The sequence below is a fragment of the Girardinichthys multiradiatus genome, chromosome 23, assembly GCF_021462225.1.
Source record: "Girardinichthys multiradiatus isolate DD_20200921_A chromosome 23, DD_fGirMul_XY1, whole genome shotgun sequence".
NCBI classification, from domain to species: Eukaryota; Metazoa; Chordata; class Actinopteri; order Cyprinodontiformes; family Goodeidae; genus Girardinichthys; species Girardinichthys multiradiatus.
This window is the reverse complement of record NC_061815.1, coordinates 31,882,304-31,897,587: the sequence shown is the minus strand read 5'-3', so window position 1 is coordinate 31,897,587 and position 15,284 is coordinate 31,882,304. Positions and strand designations below refer to the sequence as shown.

The 15,284-nt window shown below is 41.2% G+C and overlaps 1 long non-coding RNA gene across 2 annotated transcripts in view; it reads left to right on the top strand.

The window, feature by feature from the left end:
• LOC124859979 overlaps positions 1–15,284 on the top strand; it is a 65,669-nt gene that overhangs the window by 18,401 nt on the left and 31,984 nt on the right. The window contains exon 3 of one of the 2 annotated variants that reach the window (XR_007036239.1): positions 14,084–14,431. The exons of the other annotated variant lie outside the window; for it this stretch is intronic. This is a non-coding gene — a long non-coding RNA (uncharacterized LOC124859979). The remainder of the gene's footprint in view (positions 1–14,083; positions 14,432–15,284) is intronic. 2 annotated transcript variants of the gene reach the window in all.

Genomic DNA, 15,284 nt, shown 5'->3' with positions numbered 1-15,284 from the left:
GCCATGCGGTGGAAAATATGAGCCGATTATTATAAACGAGGAAAACTCTCTCGGTGAATAAAACGGTTTACAGATTATGGAAATGACTCCAGATCCGGGCTACATGTTTTTCCTAGCACTTTTACGTCTCTGCACCAACCTTCATTTATATAAAAGCAGATTCCGCCTCCTCGCCTCTTCCCCGAAAGCTCCGCGCTGCGATCCGCTCTGAGCAGCTGGAAGTCCGGCATCAGCAGTGCACGGTCCGGGATGTTTTCACTCAGCCATGTCTCGGTGAAGCAGAGAACCGCTGATCTACGGAGGTCCGTGTTTTTACCGGTGAGGAGAAGCAGCTCGTCCATCTTGTTGTTTAGAGAGCGGACACTTGCCAGGTGGATTGAAGGCAGTGGTGTGTGAAGTCCTCTTTTGCGGAGCTTTACCACCGCGCCAGCACGCTTTCCCTTTCGACGCTTCCGGCGCAGAATCCCGTATAGTGCCGCAGCTCCGCTTGCCAGGAGCTCAGTGAACCTCAGATCGATGAAAGATGGTGAAAAAATCCCAAGAGAGGACTCTCTGATGTTGAGAAGTACCTCTCTACTGAATGAGACCACAGGATTGTGGCCCGACACCACAGAACTGTGGCTCGAAAAACATAAAAACACACAAAATACAAAATGTCCTTAGATGTCCTTAAATGTCCTTACATTCTCAGTTTTGAGTCCTTTTATAAGATTTTTGGATTTTTTTCTTCAATAATCTTTCTTAATTTTGCAGTATGCAAGCCATTTCATTTTCTTATTTGAGATTTTTTGTGTTTTAAATATATGTTTGGGCTGATGTTGTTGTTGAGTTGCCATATTGAAACCTGCCCATTAAGTGTATCTTACTTTTGTTATATTTGTTGTAATTTGCTTTTTAATAGCTGAGGCCCGGTGGTGGAGCTGGTGGGTCCATGAGGAGGACTTTTGTGTGCTGTGCTTTCTGGGATTTGGGTTTCTTCAAAGAGTGTCTGGGGTTTTTAAGGTTTTTCTGTTTTTCTTTGTTTTGGTGGATGCCTTCAATTCCCGCTGTCTTTTTCAACTGGTAACCTCAGCTCCTGATTAGGTATACTTTCCCCTTCAATCCTTCCTATATGAATGTTTTCTTTTTAATATTTTTAATCAATGTTAAAAACTGGAACAGCGTCTCCAGTGTTATAATGAACCTGTGTGCTTTATGAATGGAGTAATATTCCCTGATTGAAATTCCCAGGGTTGCCTTGTTGAGCGCATGATTCTGAGTGTGAGATCTTAAATGTTGCAGTAATACCTCTCTGCTCACAAGTGTCACCACCAACATATGAAAACAAATGAGTTTTTACATCCACAAAATAAAAACAAGTAGCAGTGGTGATGTGGTTTTACCTGTCCTGGTGATCTGATCTCTCCATAGCAGACCTCCATCCATCAGATAAGAAGAAAGAAAACCTGCTTCCTTTCTGTTTCAACAAAGAGCAGCCAATTGCAGCCTCAGTCATTGTGGGCTTTCATTCTAAAAACCGGCTTTTTTGGGCTTGTGAATCTTAAGTAATCTGCTTGTCCCTGCTCGCTTTGTGAGCATGTCACGCTTTGTGGCAGGTACCAACCTTGGACCGTCGCTTCCTGTCAGCGGACAAGATGAGGACAAAAGGCCGCGCCGCTGCCAGACAAGAAGATGTAGTAGAGTAGAAGTGTTGACCCTGCAGCTTTAGTTCAACTCATTTACTGAAATGACGAGTAACAGTTCTCAGACTTGACCTCTGCAGTAGAAAATTACGAAATAAGGCTGCCACATGTTCCCAAATGACACAACTGGAAATGTGTTTCACACTTTCCTTCCAGTCTAAACTGGAAGGAAAGAAGGAATATACAGGGGTTGGACAATGAAACTGAAACCGTAGTCAAATTCCTTGTTTGTATGCACGAACTTGGCAATAAAGCTTATTCTGATTCTATAAAAGGTAAACTATGCCTGGACCTGCTACAGGGGTTGGACAATGAATCTGAAACACCTGTCATTTTAGTGTGGGAGGTTTCATGGCTTAATTGGACCAGCCTGGTAGCCAGTCTTCATTGATTGCACATTGCACCAGTAAGAGCAGAGTGTGAAGGTTCAATTAGCAGGGTAAGAGCATAGTTTTGCTCAAAATATTGAAATGCACATAACATTATGGGTGACATACCAGAGTTCAAAAGAGGACAAATTGTTGGTGCACGTCTTGCTGGCGCATCTGTGACCAAGACAGCAAGTCTTTGTGATGTATCAAGAGCCACGGTATCCAGGGTAATGTCAGCATACCACCAAGAAGGACGAACCACATCCAACAGGATTAACTGTGGATGCAAGAGGAAGCTATCTGAAAGGGATGTTCGGGTGCTTAACCGGATTGTATCCAAAAAACATAAAACCACGGCTGCCCAAATCACGGCAGAATTAAATGTGCACCTCAACTCTCCTGTTTCCACCAGAACTGTCTGTCAGGAGCTCCACAGGGTCAATATACACGGCTGGGCTGCTATAGCCAAACCTTTGGTCACTCACGCCAATGCCAAACGTCGGTTTCAATGGTGCAAGGACCGCAAATCTTGGGCTGTGGACAATGTGAAACATGTATTGTTTTCTGATGAGTCCACCTTTACGGTTTTCCCCACATCCGGGAGAGTTACGGTGTCGAGAAGCCCCAAAGAAGCGTACCACCCAGACTGTTGCATGCCCAGAGTGAAGCATGGGGGTGGATCAGTGATGGTTTGGGCTGCCATATCATGGCATTCCCTTGGCCCAATACCTGTGCTAGATGGGCGCGTCACTGCCAAAGACTACCGAACCATTGTTGAGGACCATGTGCATCCAATGGTTCAAACATTATATCCTGAAGGCAGTGCCGTGTATCAGGATGACAATGCACCAATACACACAGGAAGACTGGTGAAAGATTGGTTTGATGAACATGAATGTGAAGTTGAACATCTCCCATGACCTGCACAGTCACCAGACCTAAATATTATTGAACCACTTTGGGGTGTTTTGGAGGAGCGAGTCAGGAAACGTTTTCCTCCACCAGTATCACGTAGTGACCTGTCCACTATTCTGCAAGAAGAATGGCTTAAAATCCCTCTGACCACTGTGCAGGACTTGTATATGTCATTCCCAAGATGAATTGACGCTGTATTGGCTGCAAAAGGAGGCCCTACACCAAACTAATAAATGATTGTGGTCTAAAACCAGATGTTTCAGTTTCATTGTCCAACCCCTGTAGATAGAATGCTTGCAGAACCAGACATGGAGGAAACAACTCAGATTCCATTTTTGATGGGTACTGTTTGATGGATCTTGTGCTTTAAGTACTACATTCAGAATCAGTGGGAATGCATGTATTTTGTAATAAAAATACAACAAAAAAGGATGACAGGGAATCCATCCATCCATCCATCCATCCAGTTCTGTTCATTCAAGGTGGTTGGGGAAATCAGTCCAGGAGGGAAGACTGGATATCAGCAGCACTCTCTAATGCACCTTTTCCACTGGCTCTATTTAGTCAGGCTCCACTCCACTCGACCCACTGCTCTTCACTGATTGGCCATGGGGTCAGGAGAAATGAGAAGGTTTTCTTAGAGGTAGTCAAGGGAGAAGTCAAAGACATCCTCATGAAGCCAAAAATTTTAACTTTAGTCAAACTTTGGAGTTTTACCAGTCCCGACAGCGGCATCAATTTGTAGCTGGGCTGTGGTCTAGATTAGTATCTCAGTGGATCATTCTTTACATGAACAAAACATATATAAAACATTCTTGCATATACAATAATACAAACAATATTTGTACTTTATTTATTAATGTTTTTATTTGTTTATTATTTTTATTGTTTCACACAGATTACTTTAATGTGACAATCACATGATAATGTTAATATCGGCACAGCGCACTACACTGATGGCTGGAGGCAGGGCTTCCAGCTATAGCTCCACCAAAGTAGATGCCATTTGATGTAGAGGAGCAGCAGCTTTAATCCAAACTTCCCTGATTGGTGGAACTTTGCTCCATGTCTACCAGTTCCCTATACAGAATTTCCATTGTTTGCATCTAGGGTTTTGAGCTTTAGCTTATGATTCATGTATCATGATCATAGGTAAGAATTAGAACATAGATGAACCAGTAAATTCAGTAAACTCAACACAATAAACCAGAGCAATGCAAACATCACTACAGACAAAGCACTGATCCATTTATCCATCTCCATCCTGCTTTCACTCAGCAACAAGACCCAAAGATAACCAAACTTTTTTTCTGATTGAGAATCTTGGCCTCAGATTTAACAGAGTTTGTTAATTACCCATCATACGTTTTAACAAAATAGCATCAAATGATGCAGCTTTAAAAGCAATTTAACCCTCTGACTTCTTCACTCATGGAGGAAGCAAACAGAACCAGATCATGGGCCAAATCCAAAGCTGGGAGCCTGGACTTTTCAAAAACTGTTGACAGAAGAAAACAGATTATTATCCAATTATCCCCGGGAAGTATTAAAAGAGACTTGTTTCAATACATCTGCTTATTAAACATTTTAGAGCTCAAAGTTAATGCATAAGAAATCATCCACAATTGTACCTAAAATCAGTGGAGACACTTGTTGGGCAGTGACAGTAAAAATCCACAGAGATGGAACCCTGCAGGGATTTCTAATACCTCATCCTCAGTCAGCAGCATGATTATTTAACATCTCACTTATCAAAATAGCAGATACAGAGAGTATCAAAGGAGACTAAATAAAAATCACTCATGCGAACACCGAAGAAAGAAAAAGGATAAAACAGTCAAACAGAACAATATCTGGTCAGATGGCTTTTAGATGGAGATTTAACAGACTGAGTGAAGTTTTATCTCTCAGGTGGAGAGTATCTTCTGTCTGTCAAAATTTACTGGGAAAAAATGAAGATTCTAAGCTCCGACAGAAACCACGCGTCAATCCAGAATGGTTTTTAATTCAAAAAGAGAGAACCTCTAAAAAACGCATTGGACATTAAGTTTACATTACACCTATTTACACTGTTCTATACGCCTTCAAATAAGAAATGTATCCATAATAATCCCACTCACTTTATTGAGCGCATTTTATCTGTTACTTGTTTAGAGTAAGAAGCCCTGAAAACAGTCAGTTTTGCATCAGAGATGCTGATGAAGAAACTTTCCTTAATGTAATAAAAAGAAGCATTTTAATCCTAAGCGGTAGATTACCAGATTTGTCTTTTAGTGATTAGTCAACAACAGTTTTTGGATCGCCTGATAAAGACATACTATAAACCTTAAAACAAATTACCATATAGCAGCAGGATAATATTACACTGAAAATGTTTAGGAACAATCAAACTTTTACTCAAAGTGTATTTAATCTGTGAGGAAAAATGATTTATGTCACAATTCCTGTAAAATAAACATAACAAACGCAGTTTTAAAAATGTACACTTTACTTTTACCCCTCCTTGAACCGTCACGTGGTGGAGGGGTTTGAGTGCTCAAATGATCCTAGAGGCTATGTTGTCTTGGGCCTAAATGCCCCTGGTAGGGCTGTCATGGTTGACACGCCTCTTCAACATTGCGTGGCGGTCGGGGACAGTGCCTCTGGACTGGCAGACTGGGGTGGTGGTCCCCCTTTATAAGAAGGGTGAAGAGAGAGCTGAGCCGAAAAGCAAAGCTCTCAATTTACTGGTCGATCTACGTTCCTACCCTCACCTATGGCCATGAACTTTGGGTCATGACCGAAAGAACGAGATCACGGATACAAGCGGCTGAAATGAGCTTCCTCCGTAGGGTGGCCGGGCACTCCCTTATAGATAGGGTGAGGAGCTCGGCCATCCGGGAGGGGCTCGGAGTAGAGCCGCTGCTCCTCCACATCGAGAGGAGCCAGTTGAGGTGGCTCGGGCATCTATACCGGATGCCTCCTGGACGCCTTCCTCGGGAGGTGTTCCAGGCACGTCCCACCGGGAGGAGGCCCAGGGGACGGCCCAGGACACGCTGGAGTGACTATGTCTCTCGGCTGGCCTGGGAACGCCTTGGGCTCCCCCTGGAGGAGCTGGAGGAGGTGTCTGGAGAGAGGGACGTCTGGGCGTCTCTGCTGAGTCTGCTGCCCCCGCGACCCAGTCCTGGATAAGCGGAAGACGACGAACGAACGAACTTTACTTTTATCAAAGGGTATTAGAGTGTTTTCATTAGTAATCAATGGGTTTTTGGATACCTGAAGTATACCTATGATTTAAGACAAAAGCCATTAATAAGACATGAAGAAATTAAAACATGCCATCGAAGTAGGGCAGATTGTGTTGGTCTACTTTAGTTAATGAAAAGGCTACAAGAAAATGTCTCCTTGGCTTAACTTGCCCATACACACATAATAATATTTAAAAAGGTTTAATTAGTTTGAAGTGTGACAAGAAGGCTGGGCAACGATCCAAGTTGATCTTATGGCACAATGAGCAGCATGGTAAGTGAGCATGGCAGTTAAAATCCTTTTTTGGTCCTACCATCACAAATGTTTAGAGATATAGCTAGGACTGAGGGATTTGGTGAGATGAGATGGAGATTGAACTTTTCGGCAACAAATAATACAGGTGGGTTTGAATTTGCACCACACAAAGCATGACAATGAGAAAAAGCACAGTGGATGATGCATGATTGTGCGAGCATCTTTAAAAGGTCCTGCTCTTATAGGAGTGTATGGCATCATGAACTCTTTACAATATTAATAAATTTTAAAATAAAGCTGATGTTTTAAGTTGGTGTTTTATAGCAATAATTTCCTAAAACATGCTTCTAACCATTCTGATCTTAAATCATAATAATTACCTGTAACCAAATCAACACAGAAATGGTTAACTAGACTGATCATCAGCTCTCCTCCATGACCACATGTGTCCCTAGACCTAAATGCACAAGAACAATTGTGAGATGAAATGAAAAAAGTAAACAAAGAGACTCAAGAGTCTCAAGATGATCTAGATTGGTCAAAAAGCATTGACAAAAGACTTAGCTCTGTATGTGCTGCAACCTTATCAAATGTTTTAAGACAATAATAGGCGCTCAGCTATTCTCCAAAGGGAGTTGTACAAAGTTTTAGCGTTTCTTCCCTGCAAAATAGGTGTATTGAGTAAGGTTGATTTTCTAAATTTCGCAGTGTACTGCAATGGAAGATGTGTATTTTACGCCCTTTACACATCTTAATTGATAGCACTGATTAATTTGCATGTATACCTTTTCCTGCCATCTTCTCTCCTTGATTCATGATTGTCATTGGTTGCCTCATGTGGATGTTCACTACAGAAGAACAGAAGAAGCTTTGCAACCTTGATGATGAAATGCCTAAGTAGTTAGTGTTAATGCATCTGGAGAAAATAATTTCTGTGGTTGGGAAAGAGAGTGTATTTGTGGGTGAGTGTTTTTGAAAATCTCATTAAAGATACAATGCAGGAGTCTGTGTGCAAAACTCTTTGTGCCTCAACATAATTGGATAGTTAAAAAAGTTGCTCATTGAATTTGTTCCTGCTTTGAGTTTTCCTTATAGTATACTTTGTTGTCTTCGGAAAATAGACTTTAGAGACTGTCAGACAGCAAATATATTTTGTTCCTGTGATAACCTAAGAAATTTGGAAACTTCTGGAGCTGTAAGGAATAGGAAAAAGTCCTTTAAAAGGACTCCTGCAGGAATACTTCCATACAGTGAAACAATAAAGCAGTGCAGCAGCTGAGTGCCAGTGTGGTTTAGAAGCTGCATGAGAGCTGTTGTGGTTCATGCTTTAGATTGGCTCCCATGATCAAATCCAATTGTGTCACACTGTGGCTTCACTCCTCTGGCTTCCCTCTCCTCCCTGGTCCCTCCAGGCCCAAATGGGTCACTGAAGAGAGGCTCAAAGCGAGAGCAAAACCAACATATTTGAAAGCATTTCCTCTGAAACCAGAGAGTGCGGGTGCATTGGGGGATAGTTGAGGGAAAATAGAAAGATTTATTCCAGCTTTTTTTTTCATGGCTGCAATCCTTCATATTTCCGTTAGCCGGGCCCGTTGGGAGTGTTGCCGATGGCGTTGGACAGAGCTGCCAGCACAACAAAAGATGAGTCTTTACTTTTGATCTGTCCTGGCCTCTCTCTCCTGAGGGTTAAGATGGCCATCGATCGGCTTACTGATAAACACAAAGAGATGCTGGTGGAGGCTCTCACAAAGCAGTCCAGCTCTGCCTGTCAATTATGCCGAGCCTCTGTTGGAGCTGTTCTGGATCTAGTTGTGCTCTCCAGCACATCACACATCATCCTTTACATCAGTGATCCTGCACAAATATGGTCACAAGAGGGGTCGGGTCAGCATTCATGGTTACTTATTCTTTCAAGCTTTAAATTTTCTGCATAAAAGCTCACAGAGCGGTTGAGAAATTTCCACCCACTCCTCTCAAGGAATCACTTCTCCCACATCCTCTAGACCCACCAGCACTCCCAAACCACCTCCTCCTTCATCTCTAAATATGGCTAATTTTAGGGCAAATCACATGCATGCAAGAGTACCTCCTGGCTGGACGACTCGGCGTTTGGAGGGCTCCCTGGTGGATTCGCCAATTAGCCCTGGCCCCTACCCAGCCTTGGAGAAGTGGAGCAAGGCTCACAAAGGAGAGAGCTCCATAATGTCCCCAGAGTTTCTTTTAGTGGTTGATCGCCAAAGAAGGGTCGAGGAGAGGAGTGGAAGGAGAGAGGGACATCGGGGGAGGATAATAGATGACCTCTGTCTGTTTTGCCGCGAAGGATTTCAAATCAATTACAAGCTTTCGTCACCATGCGGAAAAGACGGAAAGCAGGAAAAAAAGAAAATGCTGAAAAAAGTTGCAGTTTGGATGTGTTCTGCAAGAGACTGCCTAAATGAAAAAAACATTTTCTTCTGCTATCACGTTTCCGGCACTAATATGTTTCACATGCTGCTGCATAATATAATTACATGATATCATTTGCACATTTTAAACATTTGTGGAATGTTTTCCAACATGTGTTTACATGTTACTGAACAAAATACTTTCCATATGTGCAACACAAAGGCTCACATGTTCCTAAATGACATCATTTCCAGATGTGAAACACATGTTTTGAAATGTTATTGCCGTAATTTCTACTCAGGAATAACTTTACAATATTAAACCGTATAGTTTCCATATATAAATGTTCACATGTAAGAACAGGTTATACTTTGTTTTATTGTGTGGCACTAGTGGCTGTTATTTTGTAAGTTGACCAACATGAAATGGGTTGGAGAGAGCGAGGGAAAGACATGCAGCGCAGGGCAACGGTCTGGGACTCAAACCCGTGATGCCCCCCCTCTGCTGGGGAGCCTGATGTGCCCTGGCTTCTTGGGTCTCTGGGTTCATGGCTGGAACTGCTGAGCATAGATGGCTGCTGGCAGGGCCTGTGGGCTCGTTGCTGCAGCTCCATGGGGCCTCTGCACTGTTGCTGCTGGGTGGTTCCCCTGTGGCTCTCTTCTAGGGGGGGTTGCAGTAGTCACTGCGGTGGTGTTCCCACGGTTCCCGTACTCTGGGGTGCCTTTAGATATCTTTGGCTCAGATCTCCTCCGTGTCTGTCTTGGGTTTTAGGGGGCAGGCCTGTGGCTCCTCACACTAATTAAATATTCTTATGGAGAAGCCTTAAACACACAAGTGCACTCACACCTACACCCACAGTTGCTTGGATTCAGGTGTGAACAGATGCACATTGGTACCGCATTCATTAGTACCGTGCACTTTTCGGTAACATCGCTGTTGTCATATATGTGTTTCCGCAGGTGTAGAAGCAGTCTTCTAGGCTGTAATCTTGTATTCTCTATATCCTTCTTTCTCTTCTCTATTCTTTTGTCCTTTCTTCCTTTTACCTTTTTGCGCCACCTCTTTATCTTGCTTTTTTTTCACTTTTGTTTCCATTTCCGTGTGCATTGCAAATGAAAAAATTCCCAAAGTGGTTTCTAATAAAGTTTTTTTATTCGTATTAAGCAGAGCATTATAGTGTTAGCTGTAGTGCTCCACTTGTGAAAGTAAATCTCTTGGCTTCTTGGCATGCAGACAACAATTCTGAGTGCTACTCTCCTGGACAGGACACCTGTGTCGGTTGCATTGAGGACTGTAGCCTCGGTACATGGGTCGTGCGCTTCCTCCCTGGGCCACCACAGTGCCCCACAACAGGATATACTTTTGTTTTCATATCATACTACATGATCCAAGTTACAGATTCAAATCCTCTGTCCACTTATTACTGCAAGATACATTTTTGAAATGTGAAACCGATGGGAAACTGTTTCACATGTTCACACAACAGAATTTCCACGTCTATGCACATACATAAACCTTCACACCCTAATTTCTTTCCATTTTAAAACCTGTTTTTCAATTTTGATATGTTAAATTTCACAAGTGCCTAATCACATTATTTCTGATGGACCCCTCCCTATAGAATTTTGTCATGTGCAATTCCCTAAAATAGTAGCCTGAACTCTAGAGTGATGCAATGTCTTTTATGCTCTAGGGGCACCTTGAAATACCCCTCAAAGGGCTTGGAATTGTGTTGAGAAATGTCTGGGATGAAGAGCATAATACAGCTTGCTGAATCAGAGACAGAGGTAATGTCCAAATCACCAAACAAAAAAACAAAACAAAAAAAGCAGCAACTGGAAAAAAAGTGTGAAAATATTTGCAAACAGAACCTTGAAATAGGCACTCAAATCCAAGGAGAAAAATGCGAAAGAGGTTGCAATTCCTAAGATTTGCCACTAAAAAACACACAATTTTTCATGTCCACAAGCAATGATTGATAATGTTGCCCACAGAGAAGTCAAAAACCACAAACCTGAAGAGCAGTGAGAACAAGTCAAGAATGCTCTAATTTACCTCCAGCTATGAGTTTGCTGAAAACACATTTCTTAAAGCTCTTTCATAAAACACATCAGTAAAACACAGACAATTGTTGAATAAATAAGAGCACACAGAGGCAGGAGTCTGACATAGAGATAGGAAATGAAAGTAGAAATGAAAGCAGCAAAGCACTGAGGTGCAAAGTTCAGCCCCAAAATTCGTTATGATGAGAACAATAAAGAAGTGTAATAAAAAGAGAAAAAGTTGGAAACCACAGATTAGCTTCAGAGGGAACAGCTGGTGGGGACAGATACTGCTGTTTCAGACCTCTCCACACCCCCAGTGGGTAAACAAACCAGCCGTCTGCTTGATTTATGGAGCGCGTCACTGACCGGATGGCCATTATTCCGACTGAGAGAGGCAGCGGAGAGCCGCATCGTCATCGCCGAGACATGTCCATGGAGCAACTTTTCACAGGTGCGACAGACTCTTTGTCAGTTTGGCATCTCCAAAACATTTTGCGATTCAGCAGCTGACAGTCGGTCTGAAAGCGGCTGCCCAGACACGCTGTAAATCATCATCACCGAGCACAGTGGAGCTGCTTGGCACCTGGAGACATGTCTTTGTGTGTCCTCAGTGGAGACTTTGTGGAGTGATTAATCATTACACTTCTCAATGTTAGGAGGTAATTTATGGCTTCAATTCTCAGCCTTTATCATAATGAGCTGCTGAGTGGGCGAAGGGGGGGAAATACAACTTGGTGGTTGAGACTGGGAAAAACAACTGGTGCTCATTGTAACGCTTGAGCTGAACTTTAACTCTGTCCTTTTATGTGTTACACATCCATGAAGGTCTGGAAGGTCCATTCTGGCTTTTTATAGACCACAAAGGTCACTAATGGCTTCTGCGTGAGATACAAGAGGAGCGCAGTGTGCAACAGACATATGTTTTCCATAAAATGACGATGAAAACACAAAGACCAAAAAGAATGATGTTTTATGTTCAGTTTGCACTGAAAAAGATCCTTAAAAACATCAGTAATCAAAGAAAAGGTCATCTCAGAGGGACTGATTCTCTTCATGTTTTAAGAAAAAGGCACATGAACAAATAAGATGCAGTCCTCACACTAAATTACTTTTTACAGATGTTTTTTCTTGTTTTATTTTATTTTTTTGCTTAAAAACCAGCCGGACTTTCAAACCAGGCAGGATATGAGCCATGTTTGTCCATCAGATTTTCTGTCAGAAGCTACAGGTGCATCTCTCTAAACCTGAATATTATCAAAACGTTAATTCATTTCAGTTCAAATATGAAACTTGTCTTATTATATAATTTCCAATCACACAGTGACTGATATATATTTATTTCTGTTAAATACAATGATTATGGCAGGCAGAAACCTAATAAAAACCTTATATTTAGTTTATCAGGAATTAACATCACATGAGACCAATTAAAAATGTTTTCCATGCAGAATTGCTTGGCTACTAAATATTATGTCCATGTACTGTAAAGTATATTCACTCAATACCGAGTCGGGGCGCCTGCTGCACTAATGCTAAGAGGAATGGGGGGGAATCAGCCTGTTGCTCTACTGAGGTGTTAAAGATGCTCAGGTTGCTTTGAAAGTTTCCGTCAGCTTGTCTGCATTGTTCTTGTTTTAGTCTTGACAATACAGTACAGGTTTTCTATAGAGTTCAGGTTAAACAACTGTTAATTATATTCTGGGCTCTGTTGTTTCCTGGTAAATGGCTGTACTGATTTTGGACTTTGTCATACACAGTGGACCAACACCAGCAGATGACATGGCTCCCCAAATCATTGACTATTGAGACTGCACATTAGTTCTCTTGCAGGTCGGGTTCTGTGGCTCTCCACTTTTCCTCAAAACTCTGGGACCTTGGTTTCCAAATTAAATGTAGAGAGATTAATGCAAGGAATGAGATAGTGGTAGCCCATGTCCTTGATACATCTGTTTGGTGGCTCTTGAAGCTCTGACATCAGCCACAGTAAATCTTTGCAAGTTTCTCAATCTTCTCCTCAGGATTTCTGGCTGCAAATGCCCCTTGGTCAGTTGATGCTCCATCATTAGGCTGCACCTGTAGATCATGTTTTTTTTTCTGTATGGAAGGTATATGCAGCTGTATATACAAACATCTACGACATGAATAAAATATCCAGATACTATATTCAATTTATAATAATGTACATTAGAGTTGAGAGTTAAAACACATTTTATTTTTTTTATTTTAATTATCTAATCCCAAAAGTGCAGTTTTTTTTTGTTTTGTTTTTTTCCACTCTTCTGGAACCTTGGAATGGTGCTCATGCCCTTGGGGAATTGTTTAGCCTGAACACCCTGCAGAAGAAGAGAGATAAGGCACAAGACACTATCTCATCTTTTCAAATAATTTCAGAGTTTGTATGAGTACAAGCAATAACCGTTAGCCTTACTCAGCCACCTGTTCAATTGTTTGCTTTGTTCCTTTCGTCACTACCGGTTGAGAGGGAACAGTCAAAGTACAGTTAGGAAGATATAAAACAAAAAGTCTTCATTGTCTTTAAAAGTCTTCAAATTTGTTTTCAAATAGATAATGAGGACCTTTACATCTATGCAGGGGGATACTGTTAAGTAGGTGACCTCTAAAGAGACTTGATATACTGGCTTTTATTTAGGGATGTCAGAGGAGCAGAGCTTAATACAAATGTATACTACAGTTTCAGCTTTCTTTGTAACACATTTTACTCAGCACTATAACTTCTTGAGGAATTATGTTTTTTCCACAGTTCTATTGTTGTGGCCTTGTTTCATGTGCGTTAGCCATCTGCAATAGTTCATTAAAGTCTGCAAGAACTGTCTCACAACTAAAGAGTCATTGGCAAAATAAAGCTTGTTCAGGTATTTGTTTTAGAAATACAAATTACAAGATTGTTCTACTAATTTTCTGTGTTAAAAATGCCTGCACATATGTTTTACAATTTTTCAGGTGTTAAATAATTGGTTTGCATGATGCTTGCGGTTTTTTTCTACAATGTACTGACTTAAACCACTTCAAAGTTATTTCAAATTAGTTTTGCCAGTGGTTGTGTTGGTGTTTTTGACACCTGCAGCTCTTAAAAGCTTCAGACATTAATGAAAAATAATACAGAACTGCTGTGAATTGCAGTGACATTGTACTGTAAAACCCAATGATTATCTGATTTATCTCCATGACCTCTCCATTTCAGCCACAAACAATGTTCTGATAGAGAGATTCGAAGCTCCTCATCCCGCTGTGTGGAGAAGAAAAGATTGAGTCTCTCATTCATCACTTTTAGATCAGTATTGATCAGCTGGCAGGACGGCGGTAGAGTGATTTACACTGGCCTTTTACGACGACGATGGGGGCGTCTGACCCATGCAGTGGCTAAAAGCCTCTCATCTCCAGCAACCAGACATGATGGCCAATGAGATATGCTGACGTATCGCTGGATCTCAGACTTCTTCTGACCTGTGGTGGAAAAAGCTTCTGACTGGATGGGAAAAACAACACCTTTCACATCAAATATGTTCTCTATTAAGAGTGGACAACAAAGGTAATAAAAACACTTTAATACACAGGATTTATGGGCACTACTGTGTTTTTTAATCAGCTGAGTGCATCATCAGCGAGACTCTTAATAGGGCTCTAACAGTCACTTTGGACCTGATTTGGATCTAAGGTTCTGCTGCTCCTGTCCCATTTGATCACAGTGATGGATGTTAGCAAAGTGAAAGGTTGAGAATCAATGAAAGGATACACATCATGATGTGGTTGTGACTATGAATCTGAAAATATTATTTAATATTTATAATTTAATATTTCATCAAATAATATTTTGGTCTGTTAAGGGTTGTCCTGTGTATACCAGCCCAGTAAGGCGATGGTATTAGGACAAAATCAAAAGGGTGAGCCAATCTCTGACATTATTGAACAGCAAAAACTCTGCACACACATGGAATGAATTCACACAATTTCTTAAAATACAAGAATTTATTAACAAAAATAAGTCAACTCAAAGTCAAACATATATCAATCAACAAACTCTTTACTATGCTAAAATAATCCAACTAAACTACCAAGCAGAATTAAAGAATAATGAAGACTAATGGGCTATGTACAATATAAACAAGTTGATTAAAGATGGTTGAAAATCATGACCGAAAGAGTGATTCAACATTACCATGCAATGTTTATGTTTGAGAACCAAGGATTATCTTGAAGAATCTGGAAGTGAAGTTAAGTTAGTCTTGGAACCAACTTAGGCAATAATCAGCAAACCTTTAGACAACCAATCACAATGCAAGATCAGAGAAAATATTATTTTTTTAGAAAATAATGTTTTAAAGAAAGATCTGCTCGATAAAACCAACCTTCTGGATGACTAATTCTCAACGGTGTCTCTTTAG